The following is a 12,104-nucleotide window of genomic DNA, read 5'->3' as shown; positions in this document are numbered from 1 at the left end:
ATAATCCGGGACTATGTGGAAATGAAGTTCGACCCTTATATCATCGATCACGCAAATGGTTATCAACCTTGATAATGACACTACTGTAAACTGTCCTAAGCCCTTTAGATAATTAACGTTAAGACATTCGTTCTTTTACCCGGTAATTTTGAAGCAACCGATTCGCGTATTACCGAACATTGCGCCCCGCTATCAAAAACCCCGAAAAAATTTTAACCCCCCATCAACACCGGCATGGAGTTTAATTTAGGTACACCTACGCAATTAACATTCGAGACAATTGTTCGTTCACGTTTATAACAAGTTTCATATGTGTGACCTGTTCGTGAACAGAACGTACAGGTCGGCTTATTATCCCTTTGAGGAACGGTTTTATCATCATGATGTCGCAGTTGAGGGTTATCAGCCTTATCACGGTAACGGCAATCTCGAGTATCATGACCGGGCTTTCTACACTGTTGACAATAAATATAAAGACGGCTTATCCAAGAATCGTTCTCGTTTGACAGGGCCCTGTTGCATATTTGATGAACAAGGATAAGGTCGCTTACTGCGCTTTATTGAGAAAGCTACAGAAATCAACTCTGGTACGGAAGTAGCCCTGACGTTCAATAATTCGATTCTCAAACGCTCATCTCCAATGCAACCAATCACAGCCTCAACCACGTCATCATCCGATAATTTATCCCTAGTGACACGTCTCCATAACATCAAGCCTGTGATAAGAACTATGTCCTTTGAATTATCGTAACTATGTTCCCGAAAACGGACTATATCACGAGAATACCTATTTTGAGTTTCAAAGGTTGTTATCATAAAATCACGCAATTCCTGCCACGTGGAGGTTAAGATGAGCCAGTTGTCAACCCACAACCTTGCACGACCTTTGTGCGAACTACTGACTTTCATTCTGACATCATAATCGCTCAGGTTGCAGGTTTCCATGGCCGTGGTCACATGTTTACACCACTCTCGCACCCCTATATTTGCGTCCGGATCGTATGATGGTAAAAACGCGTCACTGATTTTATCTTTTGTGTCCGGTATTGCTGTCATACGATCGTACATGTGCTTCATCATTTGCAACATTTGCGCCAAAAATTCCACTGGGACCCCGCTAACCGAAGCATCACTATGTTGATTGTTTGTAACAGAATGACGAGCAGATGTGGGTGATGATCCCACTTCTGATGACGAGGGGTTTGGTCCAGAGGAACTTTTAAAAGCAGTGACGTCAGCATTGCTAACTTCACTGCCTTCACTATTCAGCGCACTCATCGCAAACAATAAAACACAACCAGAAACACACTAAACAATTTATTTTACAAGACACCAGAGGGTTCTCAAAATAATAGTTTTATAATCACAATTATAATAAAACAATAGGTAGGTACTCACAAGATATAATACACCAGCTCACCACGTCTTCACCGCCCGGCGCTCGAACAAAAAGTGTTTTAACATTCGTCTATCGTAGTTTCGTGCGCCAGCGAAATTAAACACTAAAAGATGGCGTAGGGCGGCAAAACGTCAACGCACTATTTAAATTGCAACTTCTCTAAATGATTAATTTTAATTACAAAAATAATTCGTAAACTAATTAAACATTTCGAAAGTAATTATGAACAATTGAATTAATTTTTAAATCTTAAACAAAGTTGAAACATCCGGTCTACAAATGGCGACGAATGTTTCAACTGTTAAACAACTCAATAATTTCATCAATTCATTTTAGGTTTTATTCTAACGCAAAACACATTCCAAAAATCATAAAACTAATTAATAACTAAAAACAACCAATTTATTCGACACAATGATTGATTTCATAATCAGAACAATTACATTTGTTAATTATCATGGACTTGCGTCGACATATATCATATAAATATATATATAATAATATTACATTAAATATATAAATTTGTCGGATTAAGACTCAGACATCAGGAATGTAACCGAGGTATAGCAGACAGGAATTTATTACTATTAAATAATCACTGATCGTAACCCAGTAATTTAAATGAACTATAAAAATGGAGACTGAACTAATTAAATGACAATCGTGAATGATAACGGTCGCGTAGGGCAGTACTATCTGTCAGGGACAGAGTTCCGTGCACCCACCGCAATAGGGGCGGTACTGATCGTCAAAGACAACGTTCCACAACCAATGCTGCGCAGTACTGACTATCGAAAGACAGTGGTCCGTACACCAAGACGCATCCGCTCAAAATACGCACAGAGCTTTTTTTTTTTAGCTGATAGCCTTGGGACGCTATTTCAGCGTAACCTTAACTAGTAGGTGAGCTCACAGGGTCAAAGCCGGAGTGATGTTAACACTGGCCCTAGCAAAAGCAGTGCTTCGCAGAGTCTACCACCGGATACGAAACGCGACCCACTGAGAAGATCTGGTAAGAAATTCAGTGGGCTGTGTCTATGGGCTAATTCGCGCGTCGAGCCCTTCGTCGCAAGTGACGGGTTCGACGAGGACGATGACCGGCGTGCCGAGCACCCCGCGCAACGTCTTATGAAGAACTAATTCCCCACCTGACGATACCGCAATCGTGCTGCCATCTCTCGGGAATCGTGCTGAGTTTCGTTTAGCTACCAAACTATTGACCGTCTCTGACTTTGCTTAGCTACCAAACTAATCACCGTCTCCGACATATTTATAAACTTTTTTTTTGGTCTGTGATAATTAAAATCAAGTGCAAAACGTTTCATACTTTGACAGACTAACGTATGTTTTGAAGGCTTCTACGCTTGAAATAAATCACTCCAAATTATCTCGCATCTCACTGCAAACCTTTGAACCCCCAAACTCATAAACTAAACGTAACTTGACCTCTTTTTGTGGTCGGAACCCTTTTTGTTGCCTCGCATCCCTTGGAAGTTCTCACCTAAATTTTGTATTACATATCTCTTCTTATGTTGAAAAACTTGAACGGATTTTTTGATTGTGGTAGTATTCTGTTCGTTTTACGTTATTATTATTAAATAGTATAATAGTTAAGTATAATAGTTAGTAATCTAGTTGTCCCCCAGTATTCAAATTCGACTAATTGAGCTTATTCGAACATTATATGTATACTTGTCTATGTCTGTATTTTGTGTTTAATGTTCGTTAAAACTATGTGATCGCTTTATTGCTAGTAATGGTCCCCCGATAGTCGAAATTCACCTATAATTAATTTAAATTATAAGTTTGTACACTATTATGATTCTAATGTCAAACCCTATTAGACTTTCTATGATCACAGGTAATATTAAAGACAATACTATTCTATATTTGACCACAGTTTTTTTTTTATTGCTTAGATGGATGGACGAGCTCACAGCCCACCTGGTGTTAAGTGGTTACTGGAGCCCATAGACATCCACAACGTAAATGCGCCACCCACCTTGAGATATAAGTTCTAAGGTCTCAAGTATAGTTAAAACGGCTGCCCCACCCTTCGAACCGAAACGCATTACTGCTTCACAGCAGAAATAGGCAGGATGGAGGTACCCACCCGCGCGGACTCACAAGAGGTCCTATCACCAGTAAAATTAAACGAAAGAGTACTTGTGCGTGTGTGTCAATTTTTTTTTTATTTTTTTTTATTGCCTTTGTAGGCAGACGGGCATACGGCCCACCTGATGGTGAGTGGTTACCGTCGCCCATGGACTTCAGCAATGCCAGGGGCAGAGCCAAGCCGCTGCCTACATAACACACACTGCCACATACAAATGCATGGTAATGTGTGTAATGTTTTTATTTATTATATAATCTCTATTAGTGTGGGAAATTTCATACTCTAGCCTCCGCGAAATTTTCGTAAAAAGGGGTACAAAGTTTTTGCTTCACGTATTAATATATAGATTATTAAATCAGAAGATAAACCTGTAAATGTAACGTGCAGTAACTCCGAACAGGCTTGTCATGACTTACGAAGAGAAGAGAAGCCGGTGGATGATGGAAGAGGGCCGCAAAACGGAGTCAGTGGAGCAAATTTATCGAGCCCAGTAGTGGACAGCAGGCTGATGATGAACATTAGAATAGTTATGTAGTACTGTAAGTACCGTCATAATGTATTTTCTTGCATAATTGTTTACCCAATATCTTGAACATTGATGTCCCGTAGTTAATAGGACAGTGACCCAAAACACGTCATTACAGAGCCTTTCGATCCATTACCGGTGCTTTTAGGCACTACAAGCACTGGTCACCGTCCTCGTCGAATCCGTCGCATGCGACGAAGGGCTCGACGAGTAAATTAACCCATAGACACAGCTCACTGAGTTTCTCGCCGGATCTTCTCCGTGAGTCGCGTTTCCGATCCGGTGGTAGATTCTGCGAAGCATTGCTTTTGCTAGGGTCAGTGTTAGCATCACTCCAGTTTGAGCCCCATGAGCTCACCTACTCGTTAAGGCTACGCTGAAATAACCTCTCAAGGCCTATCCATCAGCTTAGGTAGGAAAAAAAAATAGAACAGTCGCAGATATGCGATTAAGAATGTTTCAAAATAACTAGTAAATTTCATATTGTAACGTTAAAAAGTTCCTCGTGCAGATTTGTTAAGTTACTGACACGATTGCGATAATGCAAATTAATTTAAAAAAATACAAAAATAAATAAAAAAATATTTCCGTCTACAAGTCGGAATAGCACTCACCCTGTGCAGTCGTACGAGCGTTTATTGAGGGCTCGTTGCCAAGAAATCAGCCTAACCACTATCTCGGAGTTGCACCCTTGTATCGCTACATTTTCCGAATTATTCAAATTGAATCACGTTTCTCTGTAAAGGCTTTTGAGTAATATTTTTATTTGTTCTGAGAAATTATTCCTCGATTCCTTTGAGTTGTTTCGTGAGTCATACACACTTATATTCAATGCCAGAACACTTTATAGCGCATTATTAATTAAATTGTATTAAGGCTATTCTTTATATTAATACGCTTTTATTAGCTTCAGACGTATGTATGTTTGTAACGGAATCTTGATTTTGACCCCTATCAAAAAAAAATTGAAATTCAACTGAAAAATGAAAAATAAATAATTGTTTAAAAAAACTAACAAAATACGCTTTTCTATTTTATAGTTGGATTTTCCATAAAAGCATATTTTGTTAGATTTTTTAAATTATTATTTTTTAAACCTCATTTAAAAAAGGACATTCATAGCATCAAAAACAGTGGTCTTCTTCTACAGCCAGATGGTAAATATGTGGTAAAAACCGGTCACTAGAAACGAACTATAGAAGGGCACATTGTTTCCAATTATTATGAATGCATTCTGCTCCGGTAGCGGGCAGTATGATGGTAAAAGGAAAGGAAGCGATCATCTCAAATAATTTCTCAGAGAGCTTGTTAACAGACCTGTGGTTTTGAAGCGTATCGAAATATGTTTCTCTTATTTATTTTATATTTGTATACAACTAGATGCTACCCGCGGCTTCGCCTGTTTGGTCAAGGAAAAGTGTCAGTGTAGTCTCCCGTGGGAATGAGACGTGGGATAAAGGGTAGCGTATGTTAATGCCCTGACCCAAAACTATATAAATATAAATAACATATACACATAAGATGTATAAACATCGAATTGTACTTATTGTTATAATTTTAAATGAGACTTCAATGTCTCTGTAAAAATAAAGTTTTTTTAAATTTTACAATCATATATCAAACTACCACTATTATTACTACACTAACCTGTAAAAACAAAGAAACGACATGCTAAATCGTTAATTCGGAAAAAAATTAACGTTAATGAAAGCTAACTTTCCTTACACTTAAATTACATATTGTCTCCAGTACAGCCTCAAACGCGAGATGCTCTAATAATTTTGAGGAAACTGAAACAGAATCTTTTATTATTACTTTAAATTATATTTATTGCATTATTGTATAAAACGGGCATTGAACGACGTAGCACATGTTACGTACCTGTAGCGTAGCAGTGTAGCAGATGTGCTACGCCGGATATAAATTATTTGAGAAAATGAATTTATACGTATTCAAGACCTATTATGATGAATGTTGAATTTACTAGCTTTAATTTTAAGCTCACCAAGCTCTGAAGCTTCTTTTGTTAAGTTGAAAACTTTATAGAATACTAAAAATGTATACGTTATTATAATACATATTGTCTTAAAATTCGGTTCACTTTGTTTTAATGACATTATTTTCTGTTCGCCATCTAAAATATTGGGTTAAATACAGTATGACTCGTGAATACAAATTTCATGTGTCTTTCATGTTTCTCTGTTATTTTCCGTAATATTGTTGACATCCACCTATTATACAATATTTTAAAAATGGTCTAAAGTCATTGACAAGCCTTCCACAGATCAAACAACATCATCTATTTCTTTATTGAAACTAACAATGTCTGCTATCAATCGTGCATTCCGGATTCATATGCTGAGAGAATTTTCACACTTGACGAGGCGTTTTCATTACATCATATCACATTACAAGTTAAACGGTGTGGGCGAAGGGCGAGAACGAGAGAGAGAAAAGCTTAATTACATTAAGCTTTTTTTATTTTATTGCTTACATGGGTGGACGAGCTCACAGCCCACGTGGTGTTAAGTGGTTACTGAAGCCCATAGACATCTACGACGTAAATGCTATTAGTTCTAAGGTCTGAAGTATAGTTACAACGGCTGCCCTACCCTTCAAGCCGAAACGCATTACTGCTTCACGTCAGAAATAGGCAGGGTGGTGGTACCTACCCGCACGGACTCACAAGAGGTCCTACCACCAGCGATCGTTAAGGTCCAACAAGAAAGCGAAAGCGTGTTTTTCCTTGAGGTATGCGATCGCAGCCTCTGTGGCATTAAAATAACAATACTTCCCTTCCTTGATGCATTACTTTGCTGCTGATATGACAAGGTTGCCAAACATCGGTAATCGTCATGCCAAATTTAACGTGGTTATTCCGTTAAAATCTCTGCAAGTTTTATCTATCATAAATAAAATGTTGTTGCCAAGAAACTGCCGGAAGAGTTTTATATGGAGGCTAATACGTACAGATTTAGGTAGGCCTTGCCAAAACTTAGCAAATATATTGCATGTAAAATAGTTAACATGGATTTTTCGAGAAAACAACTACAGCTAAATTTAATTTTAAACTTGATGTTAACTTATTCAGCTTGCTCTACTATACTAGATCAGGTTTGGAGATCACGGTTCTACATTTATTTGAAATTTATTAGGAATATCGCTATTAAGGAACAGATACTAAGAAAGTATTTTTGTTATACTAAATATAGATATATAACATAACAGCCCACTTAGTAGAGTATAGCAGAGCATTATTTATTGCACAATACAATGTAATTTTCATTGAAAATTAATCATCAGACACGTACATGTATCATCACTAAAAGTATGCTGTTCCAGATTTCGCACAGTGAAATTATGTAAGAGATTGGTATAAGATAGTTACCAGAGAGATTATAAAATGGAACAATTCACTTGAGGGACGAAGTTTAAGTATCAATTGTATTGCATATTGGCTGCTCTACCCTTCAAACCAGAATGCATGCTTTGTGACAGAAGCACTAAGCATAGATGCACCTACCAATGCGGGTTTATAATACACCCTTCCTTCAAGAGTGGCATTGAAATTATGCTATCAACGGACTCCGCTTAGTATTAGGTATACTAAAAGCTCGTTTATCCATAAATGCAATAAAAATTTAAAACAATAGCTCCATAATTCAAAAGCTTCTATATAAATACACATAACAAAACCGAGGCTCATTCTAAAACTGAATTTACTTCGCTCCGTTGCCGTTTTGCCTGAGAAATAGCGTCTAAGTCTTGCGTGTTTGGGCTAGACCTAGATAAAACAGCCTACACGGCAGACCCTGACCGTTCGTAATATCGACGTAATGTATTCTGAAAATGTGTTTGCCTATCTACGTTTTTTATTGGCTAAAGGAAATGGATCAATTTGTTTATATATTTCAATAGCAGAACAGTTATTTATAGAAAGTGCTGAGTATCAATAGGATATTTGTTGTGTTTTTGGGTTGGGTTTGGTTGGTTTGGTTGGGTTTTTTTGGATATTGAGAGGATATCGATCATGGTCATGAATAATCCCTGAGCGATAAATAAGCCGTTGTCTAACATAAAGGACTCTCCTAAAACCTCTTTGGATAAAGAAAATTTCACAGGGCTCAGGATACACTCCGAAAACAGATTGCAGATGATCGAAGTGGTTCTGGATGTAGGGGTGATTTTTATTTCGAAACACCTTAGTTACAACATTAGAGAGTTTCATGAGAGCTACTGATTCTCTCGTATTAAGCCTCAGAGGTTTGAAATTTTCATGAAATATTCCTTAATGATAATTTTACTGGTGTTTATGCGTTTCGGTTTGAAGGGTGGGGCAGCCGTTGTAACTATACTGAGACCTTAGGACTTATATCTCAAGGTGGGTGGCGCATTTCGTTGTAGATGTCTATGGGCTCCAGTAACCACTTAATATCAGGTGGGCTGTGAGCTCGTCCACCTATCTAAGCAATAAAAAAAAGTTGTCTTAAAAAACATAACTGGATTTTTGCGCTTCACTTCACGCTGTATATTACAGACGGCCAACTTCAAATCGAAAGTTCCGAGTTCGAGAATTCCATCTGTAGTTCGAATGCTCAATAAACTGAAGTGCAACTTGGATTCAACTTCGGGAACTTAGAACGAGCATGTGTCAAAGGAATTTCGCTAGAGAATATCACGCTGTTTTTATATGTATACATGTATATAGGTATGTCTGTGTTTTGTGTTTAATGCTCTGTAAAACTATGTGATCGCCTTATTGCTATATAGTCTAGTCAACAAGTTCAAAAACGTGTTAAATAGACATAAAGCTCCTAAAAATATGTACGATAGCTCATTGGATGCGGAATGATGTCTACAAAAATGTTTTTTAAGGGCTTATTAGCACATAAAAAATTGCGATTGTTATAAACAAAATAAGATTTAAAAAAAAAGGAATTTGGTTTTTCCTTAATAATTTCTAAAATAATGATATTTAAGGAATTTTGAAAAAAGATCCTGAAAGAGGAGGAAATTTCCAATAAAAAAGTCCCAACTCCCGGAATTCTATCTCTATTATTTATAAAAAAAAAATAACGCTGAAAATAGCGCTCCGCGCGGTCGCTACGGCGTAGACGTGCAGTCTAAAAAGCCGGTATATCGCCTAAAATAATTTTTTTATAGTATTAAATAACAATTTAAAAATTTGAATAATTTATGGTGTAATCTAAACACTTGAAGGAAAAAAACCTCGGAGAAAAAAAATTTTTACATCGATTTTTCAAAAATTTACACCATTGTTAATTAACTAACTTTTTTCCAATCTCTGTTTTTATAAATTACGGTATAAAAGTTACAATAATTCATCTATAAATTTTTCCCTTCGTGGAGCTCTTATCATTTAAGTACTTAATAAAGTTAAGCAAAAAAATTTTATTAATCTTTATTATTTTGATAATTATAATTTTTTTTTTAACAAAAAATTTAATTCCTAAAAAATGTTATGAAAAAAATTTTTTTTTCGTAATATCTTAATATTGCTGTTTTTGCATCTACCATAGGTTTTAATTAACATTAAAAAAAAAATTTTTACGCTATTTGTTAAGAAATTGTTTATAAATAAATAGACTATTTTGGGATTTAAAAAAAAAAAAGAATTACCGTCTTATTGTATAGGTGAAATAAAGATTTAGAAAAAAAAAAAATTCTTAAATAAATGTTTTAATTGTTTAAAATCGTTTTTTTCATATTTCAATTGTTTAAATAATTAGTTAAGAAATTATTTTTTTCTTAAAAATCATCATTGACTCTTTTCAGCGGATTAACAAAGAAATACATTTTTTTATAAATAATTTCATTGTTTATTAACTTAACAATTTGTTATAAAAAATTAATATTAATCGTTATATTTTTTTTCGAAAACTACAAAAAATTATAAAAACAACCATACATAACAAAATATAGAAAAAAAAATTTGTATTTTTTACAGCATTTTTAGATATTATATGATAATGAAATTACAGCCGTTACATAATTTGTCAAGCTATAAATTGTTATAACTTTTAAACTATAAGAGATACGGTAAAGGACACTCAGGTCATTTTTATAAAGGATTTATTTATCTTTAAAATAAATTCAAAATCGATCCTGTAACTATTGTTTATCAGTTATAAGCATTTGTTTATAAAAAATTATGATTTCTTTGATATTTTTTGAAATTTCATAGCTTATAATTTGTTGAATAATATAGATACAGCTACAGACCCAAAAACTTTTTTGTTCTATGATAAAGTATCTTTCTAATTACGTATAAATCATAGAAATATATAATTTTGTTTAAATAATATACTAGTTTTAATTTATACTTACCTCATTTACATTCTGCTATCGATCAGTTTTCATTTATTTATCAAATGCTTATAACAACTGATAAACAATAGTTACAGGATCGATTTTGAATTTATTTTAAAGATAAATAAATCCTTTATAAAAATGACCTGAGTGTCCTTTACCATATCTCTTATAGTTTAAAAGTTATAACAATTTATAACTTGACAAATTATGTAACGGCTGTAATTTCATTATCATATAATATCTAAAAATGCTGTAAAAAATACAAATTTTTTTTTTTTATATTTTGTTATGTATGGTTGTTTTTATAATTTTTTGTAGTTTTCGAAAAAAAATATAACGATTAATATTAATTTTTTATAACAAATTGTTAAGTTAATAAACAATGAAATTATTTATAAAAAAATGTATATCTTTGTTAATCCGCTGAAAAGAGTCAATGATGATTTTTAAGAAAAAAATAATTTCTTAACTAATTATTTAAACAATTGAAATATGAAAAAAACGATTTTAAACAACTAAAACATTTATTTAAGAATTTTTTTTTTTTTCTAAATCTTTATTTCACCTATACAATAAGACGGTAATTCTTTTTTTTTTTTAAATCCCAAAATAGTCTATTTATTTATAAACAATTTCTTAACAAATAGCGTAAAAATTTTTTTTTAAATGTTAATTAAAACCTATGGTAGATGCAAAAACAGCAATATTAAGATATTACGAAAAAAAAATTTTTTTCATAACATTTTTTAGAAATTAAATTTTTTGTTAATTAAAAAAAATTATAATTATCAAAATAATAAAGATTAAAAAAATTTTTTTGCTTAACTTTATTAAGTACTTAAATGATAAGAGCTCCACGAAGGGAAAAATTTATAGATGAATTATTGTAACTTTTATACCGTAATTTATAAAAACAGAGATTGGAAAAAAGTTAGTTAATTAACAATGGTGTAAATTTTTGAAAAATTGATGTAAAATTTTTTTTTCACCGAGGTTTTTTTCCTTCAAGTGTTTAGATTACACCATAAATTATTCAAATTTTTAAATTGTTATTTAATACTATAAAAAAATTATTTTAGGCGATATACCGGCTTTTTAGACTGCACGCCTACGCGGTAGCGACCGCGCGGAGCGCTATTTTCAGCGTTATTTTTTTTTTATAAATAATAGAGATAGAATTCCGGGAGTTGGGACTTTTTTATTGGAAATTTCCTCCTCTTTCAGGATCTTTTTTCAAAATTCCTTAAATATCATTATTTTAGAAATTATTAAGGAAAAACCAAATTCCTTTTTTTTTAAATCTTATTTTGTTTATAACAATCGCAATTTTTTATGTGCTAATAAGCCCTTAAAAAACATTTTTGTAGACATCATTCCGCATCTAATGAGCTATCGTACATATTTTTAGGAGCTTTATGTCTATTTAACACGTTTTTGAACTTGTTGACTAGACTAATATGCAGTAATTTATTGACAAACAGTTGACATATTTGGGGCAGTTTGTTATCTATACATATAAATAAAATTGGAGTGTCTGTTTGTAGTATTGAAATAATCGCTTTTTACTACACGCATATGAAGACATACATTTTTTTTCTGTCTGACTGTTTGTTCCGGCTAATCTCTGGAACGGCTTTACCGATTTTGACGGGACTTTCACTGACAAGTAGTTGATGATATAAGGAGTAACTTAGGCTACTTTTTTAGACAAGCTTCGCCCCGCGGCGTCA

The sequence above is a fragment of the Bombyx mandarina genome, chromosome 12 (assembly GCF_030267445.1).
Source record: "Bombyx mandarina strain Sakado chromosome 12, ASM3026744v2".
Lineage (NCBI taxonomy): Eukaryota > Metazoa > Arthropoda > Insecta > Lepidoptera > Bombycidae > Bombyx > Bombyx mandarina.
This window is presented reverse-complemented; position numbering follows the sequence as displayed.